Source organism: Malaclemys terrapin, chromosome 2 (genome assembly GCF_027887155.1).
Source record: "Malaclemys terrapin pileata isolate rMalTer1 chromosome 2, rMalTer1.hap1, whole genome shotgun sequence".
Taxonomy (NCBI): domain Eukaryota; kingdom Metazoa; phylum Chordata; order Testudines; family Emydidae; genus Malaclemys; species Malaclemys terrapin.
The window spans coordinates 276,052,810-276,066,057 of NC_071506.1; the positions used below are offsets into that span (position 1 = coordinate 276,052,810).

General features: G+C 43.1%; 1 protein-coding gene across 5 annotated transcripts in view; it reads right to left on the minus strand.

Moving 5' to 3' along the window:
- CRHR2 (corticotropin releasing hormone receptor 2) overlaps positions 1 to 13,248 on the minus strand; it is a 272,679-nt gene that overhangs the window by 135,955 nt on the left and 123,476 nt on the right. The gene's annotated exons all lie outside the window — the stretch shown is intronic.

The window sequence follows — 13,248 nt, forward strand, 5'->3', positions numbered from 1 at the left end:
GGGCAGAGTCTGTCTCTTAGATACTATATAAAAGCACAGTAACACAATGGGGCCCTGATCTCAATTGGGGCCTGGACACATCACTGCAATAAAAATAATAAATCATAATACTACAGACAGAAAAAACCACCTATGTTTAAATAATGTTAACATTGCAAAGACAAGCTCTGAAAAGTTAGGATAAGCCAGTGTTAAGGTTGCCTGGGCAACCTTAATTCAGACCTCTTGTGCAAATGCATTATGATCAAGGCTAATTAAATCACACTATTTTTTCCTTAGAACACTGGCCTCATTCAGTGCAGTACCTGTGCTGCCTATAACAGAACATTTGTATCACGTTATAGAATTTAAGCTTTATATCCTTGCTATCGAATTCTAGAGAAAATGAAAGAAAAGCTAGAAAAGGGCAATTAACTCCCTATTAAATTCTATAGGCTTTTAGAGCATCATCTTTACAATCTCTTAAAATTCTATAGGACTTTTCCAGAAGGTGATAGTGAAACCCAGCTCACTTTAACATGGCTTTGGCTTTCAGTGCAAATATTGTGCACATCAGTCAATAAAACCCACTGATGGCAGCTCTCTTCTATTCTATCCTATATAGGTTTTTATACTGCGTTCATTGCCATGATATCTGAGTGCCTTCCAGTAGTGCATTAAGCAACATGACTATGCATCTGTCACAAGATGACAGATCTGCTCTTAGCTAAAAAGATCTATTCTGGAGACGCCAGTTAACGTGAAATAAAAAAGAAACTGCTGACAGAAAGGGTAAAGGAAACGTAGTTGTGTTTTGTCCTAGTTCTTGTTGCTAGTTATCTGCCCTACATAAGTATGTAGGTAGACAATGAGAAAGGCCATTAATGGGAAGTCAAGGCATTGTGTTTCAGGCAGGGCCGGCTCCAGGCACCAGCTTAACAAGCAGGTGCTTGGGGTGGCCAAGGGAGAGGGGCGGCACCTGTGGCAATTCAGGGGCGGCAGGTCCCTCACTCTCTCTAGGAGCGAAGGACCTGCCGCTGAACTGCTGCCACCGATCGCGGCTTTTTTTTTGCTTGGGTGGCAGAAATGCTGGAGCCGGTCCTGGTTTCAGGATAATTATGTCCTGCTCTGTTGATGCCTGACAATTTTGTTTTACTCAGTGGCACTTAGTGGTGGCTGGTGTCCTGTTGCTTGCAGCTCTCATTGTTTAGTTGTATGTAGAAGATGGGAACAGTTATCTTGTTGACCCATAAATAGCCTTTCCTTTCATGCTCCTGGTGGGAATTGTGGATGCAGTTTCCATTACTGCCCCTCTCCTCGCTGTCTGCTTTAGACCTTCGCTGTCTGCTTCAGACCTGCTGCAGGCAACAGGCAGGCTCTTGGCTTTAAGATGATTATTCAGCATGTTCCCATTAGTCTCACCAAAGCGGAGTGTGCTTTGGAGAAAACTTACAACACTGAGTACTGCTGGCCAATGCTGGCTAGAGGAGAAGATTTTATGCAGATAAATGGAGTAGATGCTCCATAGGATGGAGACAATGGTTTGGTACAGGTATCGTTACAAGCAAAATTAAGAGCATGCAAAACAAAAGGTCCAAATCCCATAATGTGTCGAGCACCTTCTATGTGGTACTTCATCCCGAGGAACACACAGAAGCCAGTGGAGCTAGCCTGTGAGCATGACTCAGCAAGACTAAGGTGGCAGAATAGGGCCCTTGGTTCCCAAACGTTTGCAAAACTTCTTCAAGATCCTTTGCTGAATGGTGCTGTAGAGGTGCAAGCTGTTATTAAAGGGCATGTGACTCCAATAACTTTTTCAGTGGAGTTATTTACTCCAGTAAATGATATTCAAAGTAAGGATGGCAGAATCAGGTCCTAATTAAGCCTCACAATACCCTGTACTGAGTCGCATACATTACCCATTTGAGGGATGTTGGCGCCCCCTGCCTGTGTGAGATGCACACCAGTTCATTACTGGCCCTCTAGGGAAGAAACATCCACTTCTTCACTAACTGCCTTATGGTGGTGTCCGTCCTATTGAGAGGTATCTTTAGGGTGACCAGATGTCCCTATTTTATAGGGACATTCCCGATATTTGGGGAATTTTCTTTTATAGGCGCCTATTACCCCCGCACTCCCTGTCCTGATTTTTCACACTTGCTCACCCTAGGTACCTTCGCCATGGCAGATCCCATCAGGACAAATGAAATACAGGGGATTAGGAAGGTGTTCAAGCCATTGATCTTCTGCCAAGGTGCCAGTAGGGAGGAGTCGATCTTGGCCATGTCCCGTAGGATCTCCACAATGGTATCCTCAGGTGTCTGCTGGATGAGAAAACCCGTGGGCGTGCCAAGGTGTGATTTGTAACCCAACACCAGCCAAAAAGGGTCATTTTGGCCAAGCAGCTCCAGCTGTTGCTCACCTCGGCAGAGTAGGCGTGTTTATGCAAATATAGTCAGCTCCTGTAGTCTTTTAGCCCAGTTTATCACTGGATGTCAGGGGAGAGCTCATTCAGATGCTGCTTACATTAACAAAGCACCGAGAACCTTTTAGTAAATGGGAAATGGTTGTGACTGAAATGCAATGAGCCAGCATACAAAACAGTAACGGTTGAGATGTGCTGATACAGTTTCAGACATTGGATGCAATATTAAGCCAAGAACGGGTCAGTATGTAAAATTACAGAGCTTAATTGTGAGAGATTGAACACAAGCGACCTGGGATGGAAACTTCCTGGACAAATGTTATGGACTGTATGGCAGTTCTGGAGAAAGCTGATGGGGCTACAATCACTAAGCAACGGCAATCAAGGCAAATGATATTGTCTGCAGGATTAACGACTGCTTGGGAGGAACTGAAGGACAGATCTTAGCAAATCCCCCAGAAATGCCTTGCACTGAGGTCACTACTGCTATAATAAAAAGAAAGATATCAGCGGTATAGATATTTCCCTCTCCCCCAATAGATTATGTCACTTCAGACTTGATACCTAGAGGATATTTCTGTGTAACCAATACTCATAACATTAGCCAGCAATCTTTTTGTCTCAACAGTCCATCCAACTTAACATTATGCTTAGACTGCAAGTTGCCACTTTTCTTAAGAGTCTACAAACCACAGAAAGGAAGCAGCTTGCATACCCTATCAGGGTGCTATGCCTGGCAGCAGTATTGCATTGGGGGCTCTGGTAAATTAAGGGCAGGATGCTATCCAAGGGCTGGATGCAAACTCCACTGAAGTCAATGAAGTTTTCCACTGACTCGGATGGCCTTTTGCTAAGCCCTTACATACAGAACTGGTCAATTTCAGAGAGCTAACCCCAACTCTGCCATGCTCAAGGAAAGGGATCTGCGAGAAATTCAACTTGGGCACGGCATGACATGCAACAAACCTTACTTCCAGGATAAAAAGTTGGGAAAGAGCACTTACCAAACTAGTCGTTGGTCCCTTGCTGACTTCAGCAAGAATTGTGGGGGCTGAAGAGCTCACAAGGGATAATCGGCATCTTTCAGGATCAGCTCTTTCCTTCTAAAGCATTATTTGGAGCCGGAGTGGCATTGATTATATTTATTACAACTATTAATATTAATCGTTTATTTGTATGTTAGTAGCTCCTCGAAGCCGCAGTCAGAGATTCTGGCCCCGTTGTGTTAGGCACTGCACACACGTGTAATTTAAAAGAAATAAGCTTACAATTTAGGGCAGTGATGGGAGACAACAGGTAGAAACAACCAAGTGAGTTATACACTAGCTAACACGAACAGCAAGAGGACTGTGAGCAGTGTAATAAGCAGGAACCACTGGACATTGCTAGTAAAGATCACTGACACTCCAGGAGAGATGTCACTAACATATTTCTTATTAATTGCCATCAAACTCGGCACATCTTCAATGTGCTCTTAAAAAATGTTAACTTACAGGAGAAGTTGAGTGGCAAGACTGCATACGTTGGAACACTGTCCAACTTTGTTATAGAATTGCACACAGCAACGACAAAAATATTCGTGGGGTCGGGATTGCTACTATAAGCCCCTGTTTTCATGGGGTTTTAACCTTAGTATACAAATTCTCCCCAGGCTGACACGCAATAGTGCAGAAGGTCTTTACTCATAAGAAGTTTTTCTTCCATGTGAACAAAATTGGTTGTTGGGATTCTGTGTTACATACAGTAATGATGTATGGGATTTTTCAAAGGGACCAAGGAAAGCTGGGTGCCTAGCTCCCTTAGGTCCCGTTGGCAATCCCATCCAATGCCTTGAATGCATATAGTCTCTTCACCTCAGCTTCACTCATGCCTCCCCTTTTACCCTCCTCTCCCCTGCCCTGTTCTTCTCACCCTCTTGCTTTCCCTTCACAGCTCCCTGTTTTAGCTGTTGCCTAACTTAACTCTCTCCCCACGCTACTCTGCAAAACTGTGGCATTAACATGCCCTTTGCTGTCACCACATTGTTCACTGTACGTCTGTGTTCTACCCTTTCCCCCACTCAGGGTCTGTCTGGTCTATTTAGATTGTTAAGCTCTTTGGGACAAGCACTGTCTTTTTGTTCTGTGTTTGTACAGTACCTAGCAAAATGGGATCCCGGTTCATGACTAGGGCGCATAGGTGCTACGATAATACAAACAATAGTAATAATAATAACCTCTTATCCCAAAGTATTTTTTTTAAACAGACTATGGGCTCCATTCTCCTCTATTCAGGAACAGACCATAATGGACATAGGAAATTCTAAAATATTTAAACTCCAGTATGATCTGAAAAATTGGCCCATTATATCTATGTGTAATATCACATCCAGCAACAATGTTGTTTAGGGATGGTTCAATTTTCAATCAACTGAATACTGAAACTCACTTATGAAAATGACTAACCTAATATTATTGTTTGCAGAGGATCTATCACACTCTATGGGAAGTGCTAAGATGCCAGTTTTTACAAATTTCCCAGTTAAAATCAAAAACAAAAATGTCCCAATTGCTCAGTTTTACCATTTATACCTAAAGCAAAAATATTCTAAAACATACTTTTAATTTAGATGTTGTCTCCATGCATAATTCTGCATAATTTCTCCCTTCCCCCCTTAAAATATTATTGTATTTATATGGTAGATCCAAGGTCCTGCAACAGGAGTGCACTGGAAATTAGAATTATTATGCATCCAAAAAATTAGGTGTAATAGACCGGGGTCAGGATATATTATTATTATTTTGTGAGCCACATAATAGGACCGGTATGTATAGCTGCTTACTGCATCATTATTTGATATAATGTATTATTTATTCTGCATGTAACCTGTGCTTACACAGTATGGCTCTGGCCCCCGCTAGTGGTGGGTTCATGAGTTTGTCACTGGCTTTGAACTAACAAATGAGGGTCTTTTAGCTCAAGCAGTGAAGGCCCAAGCTTATAACTCCCCATGGCTCAGGTTCAATCCCCAGTTCTGTCAACCTACCCAGGGATGCAATGTGACAATTATGTAGCACAACAGTTGCACAAGGTGCATTAAAACCCCACAGGGACCAACCCACAATTCTCCGGTCTTAACATTTTTCATTCTACGGATGATCAGGAACGGGCTGCAAGACCTCAGTTGGAGAACTATTGCTCAAGCACATCCAGTGTAGCTCCATTGACTTCAGTTTGGGCCAGCTCGGGATCAGGGCCACAATGGGGGTGGATCATCAGGCAAGAGAAGAGTCCTCATACTAGAAGGCGAAGCATGCATTGCAGTCTTAAGCCATGCAAATAACACTTATACTTGCATATTATTGCCTCATTTCTAGATTCATTGACTGCTTATTCAGCCCATAACCAGATGAAACATCTAGATCAAGTGTGGATAGATAAGTGGTCCGTGCATTTCTATGTCAGTGTTACTTCCTTCTGTGAAATTCAGAATGCCTTCAGAAAAGTCACAGCTGATTAAAACCAATATCTGCAAGAGTTTAACCACCAGTCCTTTACAATACCCTGTGAAAACACAATGCTAAGTACAATTTGTCTGGAGATAAAGGCAACAGAAGCAGATTCCGAATATAAATGCTGCCGAAAGCTGAAGTTCATCAAGAGCAGTGAATGAAGCAGAAGTACTGAATCAAAGGCTAAACTTATCTCACTGCAATTTGTTTACAATGCCTTAATAACCAGCCAATGGCACCAGTCACTATAAAAACAGAATATTTTATTTTTGGAATGGGGTCAGACAGAACAGTGGAGCATGTTAAGATTGCACAGCCTCTGGGAATTTTAGGGATCAAGTAGTAGTAGTTTGAAAGTACTGTTAGGCAATGGTGATCAGTAGGGTTAGGTAGGCTGGTTACAAAGAAATAAGAATTGACTCCAACCTTTGGATTTCAAGGACAGAAACGGAACTCAGCATCGGTACATAAAAAGCAAGTGAATTTAGTTTAGTTTAGTTTTTCCATTTTGAGAAGGAACACAAGTGCTATAGGCAAGAGGCACTTCCACCTGTGTCCTCATTAACATGCCAATTGATGTAAGTGCCATCCAGTCCCCATGCTCTTTTGAGCCTTGGTCTCTTTGCTGAGTCTGGCAATAAAGGCGTCATTGCTATAGTACGTTGTCCTCACCCACAACTATTTCACATTTGGGGACAATGTACACCTTCAAGTCAGCGGCACTGCTATGGGTACCCGCATGGCCCACAGTACACCAACATTTTTATGGCTGACTTAGAACAATGCTTCCTCAGCTCTCATCCCCTAACGCCCCTACTCTACTTGCACTACATTGATGACATCTTCATCATCTGGACCCATAGAAAAGAAGCCCTTGAGGAATTCCACCAAAATTTCAACAATTTCCATCCCACCATCAGCCTCAGCTAATGGACCACTCCACACAAGAGATCCACTTCCTGGACACTACATTACTAATAAGCGATGGTCACATAAACACCACCCTATACCGGAAACCTACTAACCGTTATACTTACCTACACGTCTCCAGCTTTCATCCAGACCACATCACACGATCCATTGTCTACAGCCAAGCTCTAAGATACAACCGCATTTGCTCCAATTCCTCAGACAGAGACAAACACCTACAAGATCTCTATCAAGCGTTCTTAAAACTACAATACCCACCTGCCGAAGTGAAGAAACAGATTGACAGAGCCAGAAGAGTACCCAGAAGTCACCTATTCCAGGACATGCCCAACAAAGAAAATAACAGAACGCCACTAGCCGTCACCTTCAGCCCCCAAATAAAACCTCTCCAGCGCATCATCAAGGATCTACAACCTATCCTGAAGGACGATCCCTCACTCTCACAGATCTTGGGAGACAGGCCAGTCCTCGCTTACAGACAGCCCCCCAACCCGAAGCAAATACTCACCAGCAACTACACACCACACAACAAAAACACCAACCCAGAAACCTACCCTTGCAACAAAGTCCGTTGCCAACTCTGTCCACATATCTATTCAAGAGACACCATCATAGGACCTAATCACATCAGCCACACCATCAGGGGCTCATTCACCTGCATATCTACCAATGTAATATATGCCATCATGTGCCAGCAATGCCCCTCTGCCATGTACATTGGCCAAACCGGAGAGTCTCTTCGCAAAAGAATAAATGGACACAAATCAGACGTCAAGAATTATAACATTCAAAAACCAGTCGGAGTACACTTCAACCCCCCTGGACACTCAATTACAGACCTCAAAGACGCAATACTCGAACAAAAAAGTTTCAAAAACAGACTCCAATGAGAAACTGCAGAACTGGAATTAATTTGCAAACTGGACACCATTAAATTAGGCTTGAATAAAGACTGGGAGTGGATGGATCATTACACAAACAAAAACTATTTCCCCATGCTAATTTCCCCCCCTACTGTTACTCACACCTTCTTGTCAAGTGTTTGAAATGAGCCATCCTGATTATCACTACAAAAGTTTTTTTCTCTTCTGCTGATAATAGCCCACCTTAATTGATTTGTCTCGTTAGAGTTGGTATGGCAACACCCATCTTTTCATGTTCTCTGTATATATATATATCTTCCTACTGTATTTTCCACTGCATGCATCCGATGAAGTGGGCTGTAGCCCACGAAAGCTTATGCCCAAATAAATTTGTTAGTCTCTAAGGTGCCACAAGTACTCCTCGTTCCTATTGCTATAGTTCAAGGCCAGTTTGTGATGCCGACGCCTGTCCAGTGAAAAATGGGAGGAGACCACAAATGATTTTACGCTAGCCACCAAGGAGCCATGCCATGGTAATGACTTTTAGTCATGTCCCACCTCCCTTGTATTTCAGCCTTTTGCCTAGGAGTGGAAGACTGCATTCTGCAACCAGTACACAGGATCACACAGTCCCCTTGAATTTATTTTTAAGATTTGAAAAAAAAAAAAGAGTTAAAATAACTTTTGTTTTGATTTTTTCTTTTCATTTTCTTCCCCCTCCCCCCACTCTCCTACATGCTACATTCTACTTTCCACATTTTCTGGGGTTGACCAGCAGTGAAAACAGAAGCAATTAACAGCAAAGCGATCCTAGCATGTTTTTATGGACGAGGCTGTCTTTTTTGTTGTTTTTGTACAGGGCTTAGCACAATCGAGCCCTGGTCCATGATGGGGGCTCCTAGGCACTACTGCGATGCAAATAAATTCATTACATCATAATAAATATCAACAATAATTTCCAGCCTGGACAAAACTGCAAAATCTTCCCTGACGATATGAGATTTGCAGTCTCATCTCCAATCCAAAGACGATCGCACACATTTCAAATTTGAGTATCAGAGGGGTAGCCGTGTTAGTCTGAATCTGTAAAAAGCAACAGAGGGTCCTGTGGCACCTTTAAGACTAACAGAAGTATCGGGAGCATAAGCTTTCGTGGGTAAGAACCTCACTTCTTCACTTGCATCTGAAGAAGTGAGGTTCTTACCCACGAAAGCTTATGCTCCCAATACTTCCGTTAGTCTTAAAGGTGCCACAGGACCCTCTGTTATTTCAAATTTGGATACATTTTAAGAGACTTATCCAAACTTTTGGACACTTGCTGGTATCAGAGCTGAACTCTTGGGTGTTTGCACAACCATTTGTAATTATTTGACATTTCTGTACATATATTATCACCTACTTCCTTGAAAAGTGCCTGGAAATGTCTGTGAATCCTTTCCTTCATCATCAACTTGAGTTACATTTATTTTCTTCATATAAAATTACTTGTGGAAAGCTTTCTGCCAGACACCTCCTTTTACAATAGCCAAAAGACTGTGTGTAACGTTATTTCCAATACAGATGTCTGGGTCCAGTTCTCCCCTCTGCCTTGTACCTTGTGTAATATATATCCCACCTCTTACATACATAGATTGATGAGAGTGTGTGCAAAGAGATCTGGCCACCGTCTGTTTTTCCAAAGAGGGAGGTGCCTGTTAATATGGGGCCTAATCCTGCAATCCGTAGCCTTGCAAACACTTCTCATCCATGCACGTAGTGGTTCCACTGAACATCAACTAGTGAAGTGCCTTCAAACCTCATGGCAGAATTGTGCCTGTAAAGACTATGCCCACAACGACAAATAACCAGGGACACAGTATTTTCTTCTTGTTTGTGGCATTAAAGCCAAAAAAACATTGTTTGGGCAAGGAGAAGAGCAGCCCTGATTCTCCGCTGCCTTGCAACTTGTGCAGTCATCTACACTGATGCAAAAGTAGGTGGAGGACATGACCTTTCTGATTGGGTAGCATTTTACACCCTCTCTGTACAGGTGAACATGATTAGGCAGTGTGGTATAGCAGACAGTGCACTGGACTGGGATGCTAGAGACTCAGATTCTAGTCCCGGCTCTGCCATCAGCCTGCGTGACCTTGGGCAAATCATTTCACCTCTTTGTGCTTCAGTTTGCTCCGCCTCATCTGAAAAATGGGGATAATGTCCCTGACCTACTTTGCTGAGCACTTTGAAATCTACTGATGAAAAGTGCTCTATAAAAGCGGGGTGTTATTACTACTACTACACAAGGATAATCAGACATGGAGTCTTTTACAGATATGATTCTGATTTAATCTATCATATTGAACATGGCTCATGACTGTTTTTGAAACCTTCACAAATACGCTGGATGCTCCACTATTTCCAGAGCCGCTGCCATGATCAACGTAATTGAAAAATTAGCATCTGGAAAATTGAATCCAGGCCTAAATAAATCCAAAAGGTCAGACACCTAAATGCTGCATCTCAAGCAAGACTTTAATGGTAATAACTACTCCACTGTTTAGAATTACATTGATATAGCAAACCACTAACTCTGCATCGCCGGGTGTGATTCAAAAAATGTTGGATCCATGTTCGCTGATCACCGTGGTCAGTGGCAACAGGACTAGTTCAGAAGGTTGAAGAGAAGGGAAAGTCTGCCTAAGGTGCACAGTAAAAACTTGATGCCCCAATTCTTTCTCAGATTCCCTTCTCTCACAACCCACCTTCGTCCTGAACACACCACAAACCAAAATCTATTCTTCCACTAATTGCATGAGTCCAGACGTGTCCTTTATTTTATCTATATTCACCCCAATCCATTTCTAGTCCCTTTGATTCTTCTGCCTTTCAGCATCCCCGGTCTTTGATGTATTACATCACTCATCTGCACTGCTCAGAGACAGACATGCCGCAGCTACATTAAACACACCACATACTTCAAGCAGGCAGAAATCCGTAGGAGAGTCAACATACTGGAACTTGGTTTTGGATTGGCACTAGGGTGCCATTGTGGAGGAAAAAGAAAATAGCCTTCGTAAATTCCTAACATCATAATCCTTAAACGTGCATCTGGGTTCCAGAATTTATGTTTATCATTAATGTAACCCCCGATCGGCCCTGTCCTTCCCAGGCTTCAGCCAGGTTCTCTGCTGCTTCACTTTTCCAGGGCCTGCAGGCTGCCTCTCCCTCTCCTCCGAGCTCCAGCGCTGCCCCCTGGAGTTTCCATCCTTTTTTCTTACTCTCCCCCTCCCCCTTAGGAAAAAGATTTAAAGGGGCCATGCTCTCTAAACCCCAAAGGGGTTACACTAACATGCTACAGTGCTCCTATATCTGAAAAGTCATTTTCATATTGCAATGTTACTATATTAGGATTTACAAAACGAAACCCTTCACCAAAAATATACCTCCATTCCCAGTCAGGGCAGTTCGAAGGCTCCTCTCTATTGCACCGTGGAAAGGGGCAGAAGCTCCACTTTGTGGGCTATTTGAAACCAGACTATGCATAGTACTAGAAAATGTAACCTAGGAACCAGTCCTGCACTGCAGCGAAATAACCTGGATAACCTAGGAAACCGGCTTTTTTAAGACTGTGCATGCACTTTTGCACATACAAAAATGTGCATGCAACTGTCCCATTCATTTACATGCACAGAGGTGATAAGGCATGCAAATTCATGGTTATGTAGCAAAGGGATCATTTGTATGTACAACCATGTGCAGATTAGACTTGCAAGTGTGTGTATATTTTTGGTGATGCAGCTATGAAGATCTGTCTCATCTCAATAGCTATTTTCCAAATCCATCTCTAACTTTAATGACTGTTTCTAGGCCATAACAGGAAGGCTTATTTTAATTCACCTTGCACTGACATTCAGGGAGTAAAAGTACCTTTTACTATTGAAAGAATTTAATCCTGGTTTGTTACACTCCCAGTGTAACAATAGATTAAAAACAAATTCTACACATTATAGAGTTTTGCATTTCTCTAGCAATCTTCTAAAAGGATTTTAAATGGCATTATAAACATTAAGAGCCAAATTCTGTCCTTTGAGGTATCCTATCTAGCCCCCACTGAAATCAAAGTGACCCAGGAAATAAGTTAGAGTAAATTTTCACAGTAAATAATAAGGCATCTACCACAATGCCCTTGTGAGGTAAGTGATTACCTAATACAGATGGGCCTTAGCTACAATGTCTGAGGGATTTGGTCGAAGTTCTTGTTCAGGCTCATCTCTAATTATTGTTATGCCCATTTACAGATGGCTAGGTTGAAGGACAGAAGAGATAAGTGGCTTGCCCAAGGTCACTTGGCAGGGCAGCAGCAGAGTCGGAACTAGATGTAGTTGGTCCTAGCAGTCGGTCGCCTGATCCAGGCACCAGGACATGCACTCACAAGATCAACAGAACTCTTTGGATCAGGGACTGTGTTTTTGTTCCGTGTTTGTACAGTGCCTAGCACGACGGGGTCCTAGTCCCTGGCTGGGGCTCCTTGGTGCTATGCTAATACAAATAATAAATAATAATGATGTAAGTTGGAATAACTCCTGCCCTACCTATTAGCACAGAAGGAGAAAGCATTCTATTCGATTCCTAGGTGGGGGTCCATTTCACTCATACGAGTGCCGAGTGATCCAACCCAATCACACGCCTCCCTTTGCTTCTCACACAGACACCTTTGCTTCCACACGGGATTCTGTATTCATCGCTTGGAGACGTCGGTTGCGCTGCAGTTGCTAATTGCGGCTCTTCTCCCTGGCTGTGCAACCCCAACTGCAGTAAAGCATTTATCGCATTCGTTCTTTGCATCCTGAGCTTAACTAACAATTCCCCCTTCCCAGCTGCTGTTCTTTTGAAATTACAATTCAGATGATTGTGCCTTCATTGTCTCACTCGCTGTTGACAGCTTGCTTGCCTGACCCTTTGTACTTTCCCCATTGCTTTGCTTGCCATCAGTTCTCTCATTCAGCTCCCACACATGGTTCCTCTACATCTCTAGCTCCTTACTCTTTCCATCTTCCCCTCCCACAGGCTTTCCTCCAGCCTTCGCCTTCCCCTATCAACCACCTCTTACCTGGCTCTTCCTACAGCTCATTAAGCACTCCTTCTCTCTTCTCCTCCAGCCTTTCCATGACCCTGAGCAACCCAATGAGCAATCCAAGTCGTCCATGTCAACCATGCTCTACGCCCATGATACTGTTCCCAGATCCTACCTAGGATGGCTATTTTCTACTCCTAAAATATTCTACAGCAGACTTACCTGACAGAACAAGGAGTAATGGTCTCAAGTGCAGTGGGGGAGGTTTAGATTGGATATTAGGAAAAACTTTTTCACTAGGAGGGTGGTGAAGCCCTGGAATGGGTTCCCTAGGGAGGTGGTGGAATCTCCTTCCTTAAAGATTTTTAAGGTCAGGCTTGACAAAGCCCTGGCTGGGATGATTTAGTTGGGGATTGGTCCTGCGTTGAGCAGGGGGTTGGACTAGATGACCTCTTGAGGTCCCTTCCAACCCTGATATTCTATGATTCTATGATTTTACCTTCCGTC